The following is an 18,980-nucleotide window of genomic DNA, read 5'->3' on the forward strand; positions in this document are numbered from 1 at the left end:
ACTCTTAAAGGACACCTAAATATCTGATCACTTCCTTCTTGCTAAAAACCAAAACAAATACCAGCCAAACTGAAAAAACTTGTTCTCTTTATTTTATGGCTAAATAAGTAATACTGTTATGTTTGTGACCTCCACTGAGCTAACAAAAAAGTTTGTCAGATTGGAAGGAACGCCAGTATTGCCCACCAGTTAGTTTAGCACATCTTAGGCTTTTCAGGCACATGTATTTTACAGCATTTACGCAATGCATCCTTTCTGTCTCTAAAGAAGGAAATAGGAAAGCTTGGGTGAAGTCTAACTGTTAAACGATAAATTTCCACTACAGAACCACAGTTACCTTTTTTTGCCTCCTCCTTTTGCAACAGGAATGTTACAGACAACCGTTCACCCATCACATTCTCAAATAAGCAATGACGGTTTTCCTTTTTTTTTTTTTCCCCCTGATGTCTCATCTTGCCCTTCAGTAAGAATGAGGGAGCTGCTGAGCTCATTCCAGAGCTGAAGCTGTAAAACACCCATTTAGACAGAGAGTTCCCAATTTATTTACATGCATATGGGATACCCCTGTCCCAGCCCCCTCACTGGCCTGAGCTCTCACCCTGGGTCAGAGGGTGGCTCAGGGCCCTTCCCCTTGTTTTATTTGCACTTAATTATCAACAGTTCTTCCGTCCTGGCTTGCTGGCACTGGTACCTCCATTGTAAAGCTACCGCTGCTTTCCTACTCCACATCTCTTTTCAAAAGTTAAATGGGACATTTAGTTGATTAAATTTAAAAAACGTGTTTGTGTTTGGGTTTTTTTTGTTTGTTTTTTTTTTTTTCAATCATGAAAATGTACTTTGACTCAAGTGTCAACATTTTGCACCAGATATGAAGGGCCTAGACACTGGCGGGGTCATGCTGCTCAGCCAAGGTCATGTTTTCCTAATGCCTTGCCATAGGCTCTATTTGTTCTGACCTCAAAAGTTAGATAAAGAAATGGCTCGCTTTCTATTCCACCACAGATATTCTGGACTTCAAAAGAAATTAATTATTTTTTAGTGAGAATACTTTTTTCAAGCAATGAGATAGCTGCTTCTAATTTTAATGCAATCAAACAAAAAGGCTTTGAAAACTCAGTGGTGTCAAATTACTAATGATATCAAAAGTTAATGCAGCTTTTGGGGGGAGGAGAAGGAAGGCTAAGCTTGGGTGACTTGTTAAGACTTCAAAGTTATCTCCCTCTTGTTTTCTTCTCACCATTTAGAACTACTGTGCCACCTTGGATTAACAGACATGCCATTTTTGCAATTGCAGAGGATTTTAACAAGATTGTTTATTTACTTATTCTGACATTCAACATTAACAACACTAAAAACAGCTTCAAGGAAGCCTCAATTTTGAAGCCACAGTAGTGCTTCTTGCTGAATGTCTTGTCTTCTTCACAAATTTTTCAGCACTTCTTCCCCCCCCCAAGTCATTTCCCCATAAAAGTTATTTCAAGCTTGCGACAAATGCAAGATTGAAATTGCTCATGAAAATTTATTGCATGCTTATTTTCTCAATAGAGTGATTTACTCATAGTTTGTGCTTCACAGCAGTGGGTAAAAGATAATGTTTTTGCAAATGAGAAATAGCAGGCAATATAAGCTTCTTCCTTCAAATAAAGCCTTCAAAAAAATGTTGAGGTATGTTATGCAAAAGAAGAAAGAATAATACCATCCTTGATGCAAGAGTAACTATAAATTTAATCTAACCTGATAACACTGTGGTGATACAACGGTCATCATTAGAAGTCAGCACTTACCATCAATTGTTGAGCAATGCCACTCTTGCTCTATACCCTTAATCAGAGGGGGAGGGAGGAGGAATGCACTATATAGTAACTAAGACACAAATGTTTAACAGCTATTTCTCTGTAAGAGTTATTTCCATGCAAACATTTGCATTTTCCCTGAAGGGTAACTTTTATAGTCAAAACCATAACACGTCATTTCAGATATTTATCTCCAGTCTTCACAATAGTTATACCTAACCATGCTTACCACTGAAACCAAGTTAAGCTCATGCTTAAGTACCTGCGTAAGCTACTCACCAAATGAGCCACATGTCAAAATACTAGGCGGACAACCCAGCTTCTTTATTCTGAAATCATATACTCCGCAGTATCTCCAATAACTTGGGTGGGGGTGGATTGGTATTGGTTTAAATATTAATCTCCAAAGGATCCCGCCATCTTCCCCAAAGCCGTTTCTTCAGCAGTGTTTTTCCTAAAGGTCTCTCAACTAAGTTACGTCTTAAGCCTGCGAGATCACAGTGCGCAGCAATGTAACCACGGGGCTGTAGAAAGAGACCTCTTTTGGGGAGAGTTCCCTATTAGCCTTCCAAAAGCATGAGCTTCTGCCTCCTGTTTTATCTGGCATTCAAAATACCAATATTACTATTTCACAGAGACAAGCTGAGGTGAATATGAAGGATCACTCTGTCACACATCTGAGGAGCATGTACTATTTCTTGTTCTATTTTCCACAGCCAAGATTAAGGCACAAGTACCTGAGCCTAGAGTAGAAGCCTTTTAATTCTAGGAAACACTAACACACAGCACAGCCATACACGTTGAGAATATACTGCATTATCCAGAGGCATAACTGTGCAGGCTGTGCGTGAGGGGGCACGGAGGCTGAGGGACGTTGCCTGAATGGGAAAAAAAAAAAACCCCAAAACCACTGAAGTCTTTTTGCACATCTCCTCCCACTTCAAAGGGATGTTTTCAGGGAAGTACAGGCTATCCCATGGCAAGCTGAAATGAGCAGAACTTCTTGCTGATTAAATGCCACTGTGAGCGAGAGGCTGATTTTCCATTTATATTAACATATCTGAATCTACTGGAACCCTTGACAGCATAATTTTGTGTAATTATTTTCTACTCACTATCCTCCTGGATTGCAAATATGTTTATCTTTTATAAAATGACGTCAATGTTAAACAGCTTGCTTTTGTTGTTTTACTTCTTAAACTAGTTGGGGCTTATTATGAAAGACAGGGCAGTGTCTTTTCTTCTGCTTGTGGTTTGGCAATAGTCCTCACTAGGATAAAACTAGAAAATGGGTCAGAAAGAGGCGGAATGAATGTACCAGCCAAAGTCTCACCTCTTCTCAGAATTTAACAGTGTGAAGTTGCATAACGCACACATACCTGTTGCATTATAATGGTGAAGAACTGTTACTAGGTAACCGGCGACTTCGATTTCAGGATTGTTTGTTAAAAGCTTGCACGCTTCAAATAAAGGTATCTAAGAGTCCAGTTTTTAGGCAAATATTCATATTTTCTTGCCTAATCAGGTGGATGCCCTGAATCAAACACCACAGAAAACGTCCACATCAATTTCCTCTTTTACTCAGGCCCCCCACCCACCCAGTGGGACCCAGGAAAAGCTTCCACAGGCTCCTACACCCATCATGTCACAGCTGTGACAAGACAGGGTACCCAGCTGTGGGTCAAATGCGAGCCTGGAAGGCCAAAAATTCACATAGCATTTTGTAATAGGCTATGACTATGACTTGAGGAAGATGAGAACCACAGGTTTCAACTTCTCTTCATTCTTCCACCAGAAAAGAAACCCCAAACCCAAACCAAACCAACAAAAAAAATCAGATACAAGTTCTCTCCACCGTCAGAGAACATACTTCACTCCACATATATATTCCAGAACATACTTCACTAGGGCTTGTCAAGCACTCCCAGTACCTTGGATAGAAAGTGATAACAAAGTCCAAAGGATCAGACTTATTTACGATACAACTTTACACACACAAATGATCACTAATCTGTTAAAGAGAACACAATGGCCATTCCAAAAAAAGAAGGAAGTGCGGTGGAATACAAACGGTGTTCTCAGGCTAAAATACTGGGTATTTGTGAAAGATCCCAAGCAAACAAACCAGTAAGGTAAATCAAACAACCTCGATGATGACTGCAAGCGAGACAGCCCATGCAGATAACTGCTGCTGTACAGGTAAGAAACAGATCAGTCACACTCCCTACTTCTATCAGATGCACTTTCTAAAAATATTTGTGATGGCTTCACTCTTCCTCTGCCTTTATTTGTTTCAGCAAAGTGCAAAGCGAGAGAGGCCACTGATCACAAACAAGGCCCGAGTGTGTACCTGCCCTTCTTATCTCCTACGGAAACTGGCAGATGTGATTGGCAAAGGCGGCCGCCACAGGTTTCAGCTTTGCACAGCTTTTGTTAAATCTGCAACAGGCTGAGCTAGAATAAATGAATTAAAACATACATTAACAGCATTAGTAATGCTCTAACTAGGAATCTAGGTTATTAAAGTAAGCTAATGCTATTCAGAAAATGTTAGCCTATTAGCAATAGAAGAGACAATTACCGGTGGATAGGCTGTTGGAAAATCAGTAATGCAACCTATGTGACATTCACAGGTGCCTTTTACAGTGCTTGGGCAATATAGTACCTATTGCAGTGGAGGGTTCAACACATTCGGCCTTCCATCTCTGCCCATGCAACAATACATAACCCTGACGTCCCCTTTGTCACTCCCTCGCAGCAGGCCACCATATCCCATCATGTGCCATTCCACAGACATCTATATATAGAATAAAATGACACCGTATAGTACATATGGCTCTATGCAAGCACATTATAAGATTTTTAGGAAGACAGACTCACAGCTTACAGATACCTTGGCAGATACAACACTGTGCTGCTCTAGTGACAAATGCTATTTAAACGTCACAGCTTCTTAAACAGCGCCTTTCTCCCTCTCCCAAGTTTTACACACCAGCCACACAGAGATGCATTCGTATTGCTTCAGCACAGGAGGGTTCCCATGGCAGGCGCAGCACAGCCAGCTTGTGGCCCAAAGACAGCACAGAGCGGGGCACCTGCAGGAGATGGGCCGGAGGGAGTTCACTGGCCCAGGAAGGGAACCAAGCGTGATTACTGCTGCCTGCTCATTCCCTTTCTTGAGAGAGGAAGACAGATGCTCTCAGCCTGGGAAGTGCCCCAAGCCACAGCACCTGGAGGTTGCTACTAGTCTGCTTTAGACCCAGCAACAGGAATCATACACTGGGAGTTGTCCATGCCCGCTCAGCTGTAACAGCGGCATCAGCCTGTCCACCTCACAGGAACCACAAGCATACCACTACCGGAGCTGATACTAACCACTACCAGGCATCACCTTTCCTGAAGCTGATGAAAAATGTTCAAAGCCAGCAAGACCCTCTTCTGCAGCAAAACTCTGCACTAAGAAGGGAGGAGACAACATTCCAAGGGGAAGAATAGGAAAATAAAGCTGCAACCTGGAAAACGCCGCTGTAAAGGGATCCGGGAGTCTATGTTTGTCTGCCCCTAGGTCCAAAGAAAATTAGGTGCTAAAAGTATAGTATACACATCCTAAAAATAGATCAAGGAGATAGAAAAGATGCCAGAATTTTGTGAATAATTTTTTTTAACTGCAAAGCTCAAACAATTCTGTACCACACTCAAGGCTTAATGGGAGTTTGAAGAAAAATCTTCACTTTTAAAGTGCAGAGTGCATTTCTAACTGATCGAGATTTAATCCTTGCAACAACAAAAAACAAAGAGTCTAATTAGAGCTACCCTGTGAAACCTATCTTCCCCTGGGGTGAACAGTCAAGAGCACAATAACAACCACTTGTTCTGACCGCTGCTACGACAGTCAGATCCTTGGGAACACAAAAAGGTTAAAAATATTATGGGAGACCAGTCCTTCAAATAGGAACGATGCACTATGACTACTTCTTTAAGACGTTCAAACTGCATTTCTGTTTCTCTGCAGTCATCAACATGGAAGCCCACAACTGCACTACTGCAAAAGAGACTTCCTCCACATCTATCTGCAGAGGACCCCGCGCTTTATCAAGACAACACAGTTTGGGCAGCAATTTCAGTTACTATTTTATCGTGTTCAAGTAAACAGCACCACCACAGTGCTGAAATGACATGCTAAATTACTTATTTACTGTTTTGTAGATTACATAAAAATTGATATTCAGCCCGTTCGAATAAGGTTAGAGGAGGTATGGACCACTTAATTTTGAGAACTGAAAGAGCAATCAAAAAAAAAAAAAAATTATTGACTCAGTAAAAGGACTGTGTACACTCCCCCCCACCTCAGTGGGTCTGTGCCCTGCCATTTCAAAAGCCTGACTGCAGTTATCCCTGCCATACCGTGGCAGGAGCACATGCCAGCACAGGTATGCACTCACAGCTGGTGCTCAAGGGAGGTGTGTCTCGACACCCTGGAAACAAAACAGCCCTTTTCCTCCGAAAACTAAACCTCTCGCCCATGCTGCTGCAAAGGCAGGCCACGCTGGGTGTGTAAGTAAGCAGACAGCTATAGGTCGGGGGTGCATAGAGGCAAGCCCGGCCGGGCTCTCTCACCGCATTACAGCCCCTGCTGCAGTGAAGCGGCGGGAGGGAGAGGTTTGCTCGGGCGCAGGGAGCCGTCAGACCCCCACAGCTCGCCAGGAGGGGATGGCCCCGGAGCACCTAAATCCCTATAAACCTCTGAGCTTCTCCCACCTCGCGGCAGGCTCCCCGCAAGGAGAGGACTGCGTGGATTTCGGGGCGCTACATCGCGCGCCCCCCCCCCCAATCCCCCCGCACGAGGAAGCCAGAGATCTCCCCCACCCCCGGAGCCCCATTAATAAATTGACTTGTTACACTGCCCCGGCGCCCGGGCAGCCGGCCCGGAGCGGCGCTGCCCTTCCCGGCAGGGCCGGAGTCCCGGCTCCCCCCGTGCCCCGGGCCGGGCAGTCCGGCACAAGCTCCGCGCCCCGCCTGCCCCCGCAGCGTTTTGGGCCGGGGGCTGCCCCGGCCGGACACGTACCTCTGCAGGGGCATGACTTCGCAAGCCATGCTGGCCATGGGGCCACCAGCCGCTCGCCTCGCCGTTCGCCTCGCCGCGCCCGCAGCGCCGCCAGCGCCTCGCCGCGGGGAGCCGGCGGCGCGGCCCGGCCCCGGGGAGGGGCGAGGGGGCCGCCAGCCCCGGGTTGGCGGCTGACGGTAACCCGCCCCGCCGCCGAGGGGCCCGGACCGGCCCCCTCTCGCTGCCGCCGGGGAGCGAGGGACACCCGCCCCGGCCCCGGCCCCGGCCCGGCCCGCCCCACCCCACCGGCCTTGGCAGACACAGGTTAACCGAAACAGGTTTATGATGTCCAGTTGGTCCTGGACCTGCAAGGAATACCACCCGCTGAGGGCTAATTACTACAGGATACCTTTTAACAAAAACACCCCACAAGGTCTTTTGTATCCCTTTTAGTAACTATAACCCGGCCCCCGCCCCCTTCTTCCTAAATGTCACCCAGGGGGCAACGTAGTCACCCACAACCTCCCTCCCCACGGCCGCGGCGGCGCTGGGTCCTCTCCGGGGCGGGCGGGATGCCGACAGGCAGGGCACTCGTCATGGCACCTAGCCCACCCGAAGCTCTACAATACCATCGCCGGGCTACTCCCCCTCTGCAAGCTGCACCGAGCCACGCTGCTGCATACATGCGCCTTCACCATACACAGGTGTCTATAGGGGCTGGCACAATTGGGCCTTTAAATTTACCATCCCTTTGCGTTGCAGGAGATGCTACTGGGGTTCAGAGGGTTTGTGCTGCAGTTCGCCAACCGATTCAGACGCACAGCAAAGAGGAGCATATGAGAACTCTTCCCTTAACATTTGAAATAGAGAGGCAAGTGTTGCGGAAGCCAAACTTATTTTTACAGATGTTCCCAGTGGTCCACCCTCAAGCACTCCTGCTTCTACATCTGTGGCTGCTGACCAAATACTGCTCTGAAACAACGAATCACACCATTTTATTTGGTGGAAATTCGGGGCTGGGAAAAGCAGTAACAAAAGGACCCCACACAACTGGTGTGCCACTTTCTAGGACGTAGCAGCCTTGGAAAATGAACAGTACAAAATCCCTAAGAAGGTCTTGCACTGAAATGTTTGATGGCTGCTGAAGGAGCATACCCAAAGTTTTATTTTTCACCTTTGCACCTCCTCTGCCCAGAACGCCTAAGGAATTGCCTTCAACTTCCCCCGACATTGGACAGAAACACTTCTGCTGCTGCCCTACCTGTGAACGATGTTACCGCATTGCACACTTTATGCAACAGGGAAGGGGACAATCTCAAACTGATAGAGGGGCATAAGAGAATGGATCCTTTCAACATTTTAGTTATAAAAGCCTAATGGCTAATTCTGGCACAGCTGGACATGCCAATCTTCAAAAATTCAAGTCAGTATTAAAAGCACTGTCACCTTCAACCCCAGCGAGGACTGGCACTTGGTTGGGAGAAAGCTGTGGCAAGAGCTTAATACCTGTATGTTTAAGACTTCCATACAGATGTAGGTGATGCGAATTAAACACGAGCCACATCAGCTTTCTGGAGAACCAGCAAACACTCACAGGTTAGCAGAAGGATATCGGACATTTCACAGGGATGCCTAACAGATCCTGACCTCTCTCAGCAGAAGGCAAGGGCGTTTTCTGTCAAAAACAAGAGCAGCGGGCAGCTGCAGCCTCGGAAAGCGGTGGCATGGAGTAGAGATGCAGAGGTCAATTGAGAAGTGGCTCCGCTTCAGTATGCTGAACTGTTTAATATTTGCTCCTGTCAGCAGGCTGACTGGAAGAAGTGCATTAGTAACGCTTCTGCCCGTTGCCTCAGCACAACCCTGTTCTGCTGCGCCACAGTCACGCCAGGCACAGCACAGGGCCCCTTTTTAGGAAAGTCAGCAATGCTGATAAAGCACTCTGCCATCACGGATCTGGGCTGCTCTTATCTGTGGCAATTAAATGAATATCTTGATGACTTCCTGTTAAATTAAACACGCCATATGTGCTCTTAAGCAACCAAAACCATGAGAGAAAGATTTTACTCTGATACATAAAACTGCTTCAGTATAAAACAAAAGCACCTTGTACTGTTTTCACAATTCAACAATAAATCAAATTGCCTCTTCCTGGCCAGTCTTTTTTTATACACACACAATTACTCATAGTTTATTACACTTCTATAAACTGAGTGTTGCCATCAGGCTGCCAATAAAAAAAAATTAATTTTCCACATTTAACTAAGGACCCATCTACATGGGGAAGGAGTCAGGCTTCTCCAGAGCAGCTTGCTGAATAAACAGAAGTGGAATAACTCAGATAGCTGCTGTACTCTGAATTTATACCCCAGCTATTTTGTCATAACTTCCGTGGAACTTGCCCGTATAAATGAGCTTAAGAGTACTAAGACACTCAACAAAGAATTCACTAACAAAAAGAGATGCTGTAATAACCAGAAAAATTAATTTATGAATTAGCATCAGTAAAGAAGGTTAGTTCATGGCATCATGCTAAAGTCAACCAGATGTCTTGGGAGAACATTAAAGTTGCCCAGGGCTCCCTGTGCCATCAGCACCTTCAGATCCACCTTCTGTTTCTGTTCTCTTCTTTTGGAGTCCCCTCAATGGGGTATCAGTTTTCTCCTCTCCTTCCTCATCTGCCTCTAACATTGCCAAAAACATCATGACTGAGAAGAGGTACCCTAGCCCACATTTCCCTGTACACCCACTGGCATGCAACTTCAACACCCATTGAAAGAAAGGAGATCAAAGATGAAAAAATGCAGCTGGTGGACTTTTGCTAGCACTGCTGGTTTCCCAAGGTTTTAATCATTTTTGGAGCAGCTGCAGATATTGCAATAAAAGATTTTAACATGGAGAAATGTCAAAGAGAGTGAAATTTTAAAAAGTACTTTGGGGCACGGTGGCCAACCGGCGGTAAGAGCAGTAGTACCTGCTACTCAAACAGCGGGAAATTGCCCCACGGTACACGTCACCTTACTTCAGTTTGCATCGTCTCAATGGGCCCTTTGAATCTTTCACCCTGCTAAATGAGCACACAACTCCTTAATTCTTCACCTCCCCTGTTCATGGGTACGGACCACAAGCGATGTATTTGTGGCACAAAATAGGCAGACAAAAGCTGCCAGAAAACTGCAGTCTTATCTCCAAATAATTCCACTTCCTTCTCACAGATGTTTATGTTAAAGCCAACTTGCTACTTGACAGACGTAGGAATTCCTACCCTCCCCCTGCCCTCTTACACTCTTTTTAACTTGCATAATTCAAGATGGGTTATCACATATAAAACCTGGGATTATACAACATTTTGTTTTGGATTTGTTTGTACTTGTTGAATTCGTTCTCCCATGTTAAACATGGAAAACAAAACCTCTTCTGTAAGTTTCATACAATTCTTGCATTCCTATTGCTCACAAAGGCCAAACTCATCTGTTGGCAGCAACAATGCACCGCAGTGGCTATTTATGGTACCACCAAACATACATACAGAGGATGGGAAAAAACCCCCTCTCTCAGGACAGGCACAGCATCCTCTCCACTGACTATGCTCCTTAGTGTATTGCAAATACTTCAGGAAAATAGACAGCAAATAACAATAAAAATGATAAAGCCCCCTAAAATACCAACAGATACCGCCACACTTCAGCACCTATGCCAAGGCAACACCTGGGTTCAAACTATTTGATTTGCAAATTTCTTTCCGAGATTCAACAAAGGAAAAAAGACACTGGCTGGAACTAAATACGAATAATCACTTTTCTCCACCACCATCGACGTTTAAAACATGAACACACGTTTGGAAAGGAAGTCTCCTGTCAATCATCATTACAGAAGTGCTTTCTCCTCTTTCTTTCCTTTTCATACTTAGTTGCACACCAAGTAATTTTCTCAGCGTATAAAGCAACAAGAGAAGAGGATCTGTGAACAGCACCAGAGGATACGAGATATAAGTGATCTAGATAATGGATTTTATGAGGATGTGGCTGTGCCTGCCTCCTCAAAAGCAGTTATCCCTTGCCTCACTGTACTGTCATACACAAATTAGATACTATTTTTTAAAAAAAAGAAAAAAAAAGATCTTGCCTGGTCTGATAAAATCTGAGGGTTTTTAAGATGCTGGAGTTCTGCTCAATACCATCAATGTATTCCCACAGTGTTTATGAAGTTACGCAATAATTTCCCTGTGGCAGAAACAGGAAATGCAAAGCAAAGATATCATCAGACTGAAAATTAAAGAATGTACTTTTCAAAATACCACCAATACAAAATTTAAAATGCCATTATTTATGTACACATACATGCATTGATACATGCATTTTTCTCTTTAGAGTATCTGTGTATGTAAACATCTGCAATTATAAATGATAAATACCCTGGAAAATCTCCTGCAGGCCAGAAGATTTGTGTGCACACATGAAATAAGCAAGTCACATGTAAATAGAAACCATATTTGGAAACCGTAGCCCTTCATGTCCAAACAAAGCAGACAGATGATTAAATAGGCCCTGTCCAAACGAGCACAAATGGGAAGAAAGAGCAACTAGTATGTCAAAAATGTAATTTAGTAAAAGGGGAATCCTCAGAAAGGGGGTAAGTACTAACAGTGACTTTCCAAGGCTGGTACTCAGCCCTGTATCACTTAATGCTTTTATCAATGATCTGAAAGGAAATGTAAAATAATACCGGTGGTTCTTTTTGTATGTTGTGTGCAAGCCAGCATTAGAAGTTTCAGTACCGCCATATAAGAGTCAAATCTGGGAACTATATGCAAGATGACAGGTCCTACTGGGGGATACAACATCACGCCAGATCAGCACTTCTATACAAGCCCTGAGTGACTGCGTGGCTAAAGAAATTAACATCGTCCTTGGAGGCATCAACATGGATATTGTGTGGAAAAGGTGTATTATGTCTGTATTTCCTACTGGGGTGGTTGCTACAGAAGACTCTGATCAGTTCAGGAATTCCCATTCTCAAGCAAGTTGTGAAAAATTGAAGAGTGCTTAGAGACAACCCTTGAAGGGAACAAAAGAACTAAACGCCACACGTTTAGTGCTTTTCAAAGAAAACAGCCTATGCATGCAAGAAACATTAATATTTGACCTAGTACTCACAAGCTGAACAAGATCCAATGGCTAGGAGTCAAAGACAGACAAATTATGACTAGAAATGAGACATTTTTAAATGGTGAGGATAAGTACTGACACAATCGGTCAAAGACGATGGTGAATTTTTAACGTTCTTACAACTTACAGTCACCTCTGTTTAGGAACACCAAGCTGTAGATAAACTGCCCAGATGTAATTTGCATAATTCTCTTACTCGTTTTCTTAACTAATACTCCTCTTGTCCAAAAGAGAAGCAGGTTGCTCTCAGTTGACTTCATTTTACCCCTTTTATTTTTTGCACTGGCATAGAAATACAAGTATTGTTGGCATATCCGTGGGGAATATACTGGTTTTTTGCACTGCAGCTCTTCTGTTCCTTCCTGCAACCTGGAGGCCAAATTACCTTTTAAACAAAGCTAGTTAAAATCTGTTAAGGAGGAAACATATTCCAGAATTGTTCCTTAAACTTGCTGGGACAGGAGAAAAGTAAACACTAAGCTGAAAGCTTCTCAGAGCCTCAGGTTCTCAGAGTTCCTGATCTCAGCCAACAGATAAGCATGCAAGCACACTTCCCATCAAGAAGGACACCCCAAGCTCCGAGGAGACCTGATTAGCTGCTGTGGCTGCTCTTCATCAAGCAGCAGTGTCCTTTGCAAGCACTGCCACACCCGCTTGTCAGCTGCTTTAACTTGTTCCAAAGGACTCTCGCCCCATGGGATAGCCCAGAAATTATTTCTTGGCCTCCCTCCTGGAGAAGGGGGAGGATTGGGAGTAGGTTCCTAAAGGGTTTTCTGGGAAAGCATCAAGTAATGAATGGTTGTGCCAGCTAATCTGCTGTGGGAACAGGGTAAAGCATGCTGTGCAACAGGTCACTAGGTTCTTCATTTGCACCAGTTAGTTCCAAGTGCCAGAGCATGGGAGAGCAAGCAAACAAGCAGGAGTCCGGTAGTGTACAAATTATTTTCAAAGCAGGCTTTATCCAAAGCTCTGCTAATCTAATGAAATTCCTAAATATTAATGTCTAATGAAATTTCTCCCACTCCTCTAAACTGTTATTTTTATAAAACGGTCTGCACAAAGACCCTTTAAAAATTCAGCTGTTTCAGACCAATGAAAATGTTTGCCATAGCAAACACTGAAGAAAAAGCATTCACTTGTCAGCAAAAAGATTACAAAAATTTTTAAATGGGCCCTTGGTACTCCCTGCATTATTTATATTCCCTACCAAAAACGTCACTGGTTTCACACTTTCCCGCCTTCCAAAAACATCCTTCCAATCCTCTACAAAATTACTATCCTTTGAACTCCATGCCTCTGCACCCACCACGTTTCCCGCTTTCTAAAGCATCTTCAAGTGAAATGCTTGTAGTTCACCCTTAGCCTTATGAAAATAACAACCAGATCAAAAGGGGCTGAGCAAAGCGGAGGAGCAGGCCACACCATTCACGTTTGGTGCACGCGGCTTTTTACTCCACTGAAAGATAAACTGCCGTCCGTGTTGGCAAGGGAGGCAGTCTGGCAGAGTTACCCTCCAGAAAAGCCCTCTAGAAATAGCTCCTCTTCTTCAGCTAATGATGTGACTGAAAGGAGTCCTCCCTTTGCACAAGTGCCCCAGAGGCCGGCCTGGCTCCCGGGAGAGGTGGTGGGAAAAGATGACTTGGCAGGAGAGATCGACTCCGGCTGGGGGGCACTAAGAGAAGAGTGAGCTGGGTGAGAATAACTCCATCTCTCTGCCTAGAGCTGGAAGATGCATCTGCCATGGAAGCACGGGAGATCCTGGCTAAAAGACCACCCTGACCAGATCTATTAAAACCTGACTGTATTTGACTGGAGCACAGCCCTCTCAGGCCAGCACCAGAGCTTCTTCCTGCACGCAGCTGTGCATACATCAAGAAACACAAATTATTGTTTATGCGCAGCCAGATACAACGATGCTGGGCTCAATCGGCGCAGCTCACTGCTGTGCCCCTCATTTGCAACATCAGCTTTGAGTCTAACCACTCTGTACGTGTCCAGGCTGCGCAAACACGCTCCTATCCTGCTGCAGGCCAGTCTGAGCAATGTTAGGAGTGGCACAAGTGGATACTGAAGGGAAACAAAAGTTCAGCATAAGCCTGCGTTTAGTTATCAGGAACATTCAGAACAACAAGAGAAAAGTCTGTAAGCTTGCAACTTCCCAACCCACCTTCACAGTCCTGGGAAAAATCCAAGTTTTTCTACCTAAGGGGCATAAATCCAGCAAAAACTAAATGAGAGTTTAGAGGAAACCTTATTTTCTGTGATGCTCAGTAGTCCTCTCAGAATGGTGGTCACTTGATTTTTTTGCAGTTTGACACTTTCTGGAGTTTCAGGGTGGGTTTTTTTGAAGGAAACATCTATAAATTTTATAAAACATGGTGCACTGTTAGCAGTGCTCCCAAGAGAGTAATCATTTCGTGGTGGTTAGGTGGCTCCTAACCATAATGCAGGACAATAAAAATGTTATTTTATTAGATATTAATCCCTCCCTACATGACTCAAACTTTCTGAATGCAGAGAGCTTGGAGACTGTGAAAGGGCCTGAGGAATTGGTGGTGGAATCTCTTGTTTCCAGGAGTCCTGTCAAAGCCTTAATGACTGGAAATCATTAACATCCAAGCGGCCTTTAGTAATTTCTTTGCAATTACCTAGTGGCCTCTCTTTGCAGACATCCCTAGTGCAAATACACTTCTTGCAGCAGGTGCAGAATGAAAAGGAAAGCTTTGGTACAGAAACGGAACTATCTTCACACTTCCTAACTGCAACCCTCTCAGGCCAGGAGGAAGGCACTGAGCCAATGTGAGAAAGTGCAATTTGTAGATAAGCAGTCAGCTTGGGATCACATTCCTCACAACAGATAAAATGAGAGGAAATCTCTCACGGCCACTGACCATGAAAGAGGAGGATTTCACAACACTGAAACAGCTCAGAGACAAACAGATGCAAGCAAAGTGACAAGAGCAGTGAGTGACAACCCTGCCCTGCCACTCCCAGCCTTTTCTTATTAGACAGCCAGCTGACCACTTTGATTAAAAATATACATGTGTGTCATGGGAAGTCACAGCTGAACTCCATCAGCCTACACTGCAACGTGCTGAACACAACGTCCAAATGCACAGTTCTTTCAGCTGAACCGGGAAATTGCAGCAGCAAACGAGCCCGGCTGAGAACTCGGTGACCTCTGCCCGCTGATCTTCCTGTCGACTGCCTGCAGGACGTGGGCCCAGGTCCCCTCTGGGAAGCTGCACAGGAAGGAGTACCTCACCGCTTCAGGTGGTACAAAACTGCTTGCTCTGCAAAGCTACCGGAAACAAGGCACGCTATGCTGAACCTCCTCAGCTGAACAATGCACTAGGCACTTCAGGAGACAGGCTAAGGAAGCTACAGGAGAGGGAACTACTCACTGCAGTAAAAATAAGTCAAGTCACAGTGCAGAGGCTCTGCCTCTTCCCTAGTTGCTAGTAAGACAGGTTAGTGATGGGTGCCTTGGTTTTTGTAAACACAAATATTAAAAGCGCAAAGATTTCCAAGGCTGGCTTAAATTCCTTATTATCCACTGTGTGTTCTCCCATAAGAGGTCACCGATCCTTTTGTTTGAAAATGACTTAAAAATTGTCACAGATGTTAGCACCTTAATTTCCTACAGCAAAAACTATTATCTGATCCAGTTAGTGTCAGAAAGCCACCAGCCTCATGAGATGAAGGGACCTTCTCCGCACAGCAAAAGCAGACACAAAAAAAAAAGAACAAAATGACAAAATAAAGAATCCTTCTATCTCAGGGCAATGCCTGAGATACAGAAAGGGAGTCAGTTTTTTTCAGCTTTGTTACTCAACTGCTGTGAACTTACTGTAGTCCCTTTCTGGTTTCTAAGGCTGCTGGATGCTCTCCCAGGAAACAGGAAAAGCTAATGGCTCATGGACTGAAAGAAGAACTTTTGTTTCCATATGCACGTTATGGCATTAAAATGCTGCTTTCTACATCTAACAGTTGTCAGATCTTTGTTTCATTTATGATTCTTTTTGCTTCCAAGATGAACCTCCACTTCTGTGGCACAGGTCAGGGCATCAGATTCAAAATGTTCTCTATGCCACAAGCCATAATTTGTCACCAGGTTAATCTTGCACAGAGAGGCAAAGATAAGATGGCTAGAGGTAAATAGGAAGGTTAGAATAGTGTAATGGACAAAGCCTAATCTAAAGGAGTAACCTGTGCAGGGTGGAAGAGAGAGGGCAAATGCTTGGAAAAGTAAACGGAAATCCACCCAGGTGACTTGCATGGAAAAAATTCTACATAATTACATGTTTCTGTCACTGTCATTACATCTTGGCTATAGACAGGGCAGAAGAACCCAGGAAGAGCTGAGACCACACCCTGACTCGCCATTCACAGTCACCTACCTTGGAGAAACACATAAATCACATGTCTTTGTGGCTGTGTTTTTAGAAAACTGAATGCTTTTCTTAACAACTCATTATGTAAGGCAGTTCCTACTGCCAGCATCTCACAATGCAAGAAAGAAGGGAATTGATTGCATAGGAGGGTGGAGACAAATGTACTCTCAAAGTTAAATGAGTCAGCTTGGAAAAACTAACTCAACACAACCTAAAGAGACAAAGTGACAAACAGCAACAATACCTTACATAAAAAGTCCTCTCTGAGGGCTCAGAGCAGGGCCCACCAGAGGCTGCTGCTGAATGATGCAGAAGGCAACCACCCTCACCACCTCCCCACCGACCTCATTCCAGACCTTTGCTCCTTTCCTGAGCAGTTTTCTCGAAGAATCCATGGCTGTCAGAGGGCAGCCCTGCCGGCTGCCTGGCTGCAATCCCTTATGTAAACCTGGCAGCAAGGCTCCTGAGTGATAAGGCAAATTATTACTTTGGATAGGGACTGAATGTACTGGCATGACAGACTTCAAAAACAAAAAAACCCCAAACCTAAACAAAAATAGTCAGCTAAGCAAACAACACCAGCCCCCCCTGTTTGATTTGTTCTGGCAACAACAGCCACCCAAGTTCTTATCACATGCCAGAGAATAATGGTAAGTTTTGGCTTGCCTTGGGTTTAAACCGCAGCTGCTAAAAGGAAATCCAACAAATAGGGAAAGTGTTTATAGTAAGCACAAACTTCTCAGTGTACAAATACATGTGTTTTCATACCTCAACAATTAACAGCGAGAACATGCAGTGTCATTAAGAAGAGGGTGCAGCAGGCTACATTAACCCACCCCTTATTTTAGGGAGGCTACCACAGCATGTGATCCCTTTATTTGCAGGACATAGGCCAGATATAAGGATCTTTGTGAACAAAAGGTTGATATAAACAAACCTTCTCTTTGAGAACATGCACATGTTCGAAAGCCAGCACAGGGTATCTGTGCTGGCAAATCTCATTGCAGCTGTGACTGCAGCCACAAACAGGAATTTATGATCTTTGGCACACAAAGACATGGCTAGAAAGTACTAGAGAAGGCGGCTTGCTTACTGAACGAATGCTGTGGTTGCTCTAAGCTTTGGCTCTCAGGAACTACACAATGTTTTTCACAAAGTGTGACTGCCATACACGCACCCATTCCCCAGCACCTGACCACTACTAGCAAAGAAAGGTATCCAGTCGCACTCCTTTGATTGATACTTCCACCTAGGCAACACACACAGACCCTAACAGCACTGCAAACAGCAGGGCGCGCTCCCACTGAGGGATCCTCCTTCAAAACAGTACCAGGACTGCAAAAAGATGCAGCTCCAGCAAGTGCTAGAACAGCCATATACAACAGCAAAGCCTATTTTCAGTGCTCTTTCCCAGGCAAAAGATCCAGGAGGGTGACAACAAAAGTCTGCAGACAGCATGCACCTCTGAGCCAGCATCAGGAAAGACATTTCTGCTCACCATCAACAATCCCCTGCCTCACATTTTGGCTGCAGGAAGCATTTTCCCTCCTGCCTGAACACTATCCCTTTTCTTTGCTTGTATGTGAAGTTTAGCACGAAAGGCTAAAAGCATTGCTTGCAAGAGGCCCTCCTACCTTTGTATCCACTTAAATCTTAATATAACCTATCCCTGAAGTAAAATCCATTTGAATCTGTTACTTGAAGCACTTAAGTTTTAGCACCTCTAGGCACATACAAAATCACTCCAGTTCCTACTGGTTATGTATGCCCCTTCTAAACCAGAGCTTTAAGCAGACTTTTTCCTTCTAGATAGTAGAAAGAAAGAGGGACCCAAACAGGGACTCTGAGCTTCACAGAGCTGCAAGTCCACCCTAGCCCCCTCTCACTGAGGGTCTGGTAAGGCCCCAGGGAGCCCCGTTCCCTCCTGCCTGCACCCTAGTCCCAAAGCTGCTGCCTCCCCCAGCTCCTGAGGTCAGTGGTGTGGGTCCTGTGGCTCTCAACCGGGTAAAGATAAAGTATGTGTGTGGTTCCCAGGGGTCCGGAAGTTTGGCTGCCCTGCTCTGAAGCTCTGCACAGCAGCTCTTGCAAAAATGAGCTAAGCCTCACAGAAATATGTAACAGGCTGCATACTGCCTGCACACTTTCATCCTTCTTTCAGAGGACCAGTCTCTTCTCTCCTGCCCCTTCCTTTCTTTCTTTCTCCACTGCTTTGGGATTTACTCGAAGACTGCATTACAGGTATGTTTTTCTGCTACTGCATAATTAGCAGTTTGCCCTTGGCACACAGCTATAATAATGAGGCAATTTTCAAGAGAACACATATGTTATGTGCTAGTGGGGATTATGGGTACATATAGTTAATCCACCTATTTTGGTCAGAAAAAAGAACATATCAACTTTACAAATACCATTTTCTTAAGATAACAGTTGTGAACAGAAGGTGATACAGATTTTATGCTCTGCAATATGTTTTGACTGCAACTGATGTTTCACATATTTCAAATGACAGCAGCACCTTCAAAAAACTCCTGCAATGAGGAATATCATACCTGTAAGGAGGCATAACATGTCTTTCAATATTTAA

General features: G+C 44.6%; 1 protein-coding gene across 3 annotated transcripts in view; it reads right to left on the reverse strand.

Moving 5' to 3' along the window:
* Positions 1–18,980, reverse strand: part of FAM13A (family with sequence similarity 13 member A) — a 135,290-nt gene that overhangs the window by 54,502 nt on the left and 61,808 nt on the right. Inside the window, exon 1 of one of the 3 annotated variants that reach the window (XM_050895362.1) lies at positions 6,859–6,866. The exons of the other annotated variants lie outside the window; for them this stretch is intronic. The gene's annotated coding sequence lies outside the window, so the exon portion shown is untranslated. Of the gene's footprint in view, positions 1–6,858; positions 6,867–18,980 lie in introns of those variants that run through there. 3 annotated transcript variants of the gene reach the window in all.

Source organism: Gymnogyps californianus, chromosome 4, assembly GCF_018139145.2.
Source record: "Gymnogyps californianus isolate 813 chromosome 4, ASM1813914v2, whole genome shotgun sequence".
In the NCBI taxonomy this organism is placed as follows: Eukaryota; Metazoa; Chordata; class Aves; order Accipitriformes; family Cathartidae; genus Gymnogyps; species Gymnogyps californianus.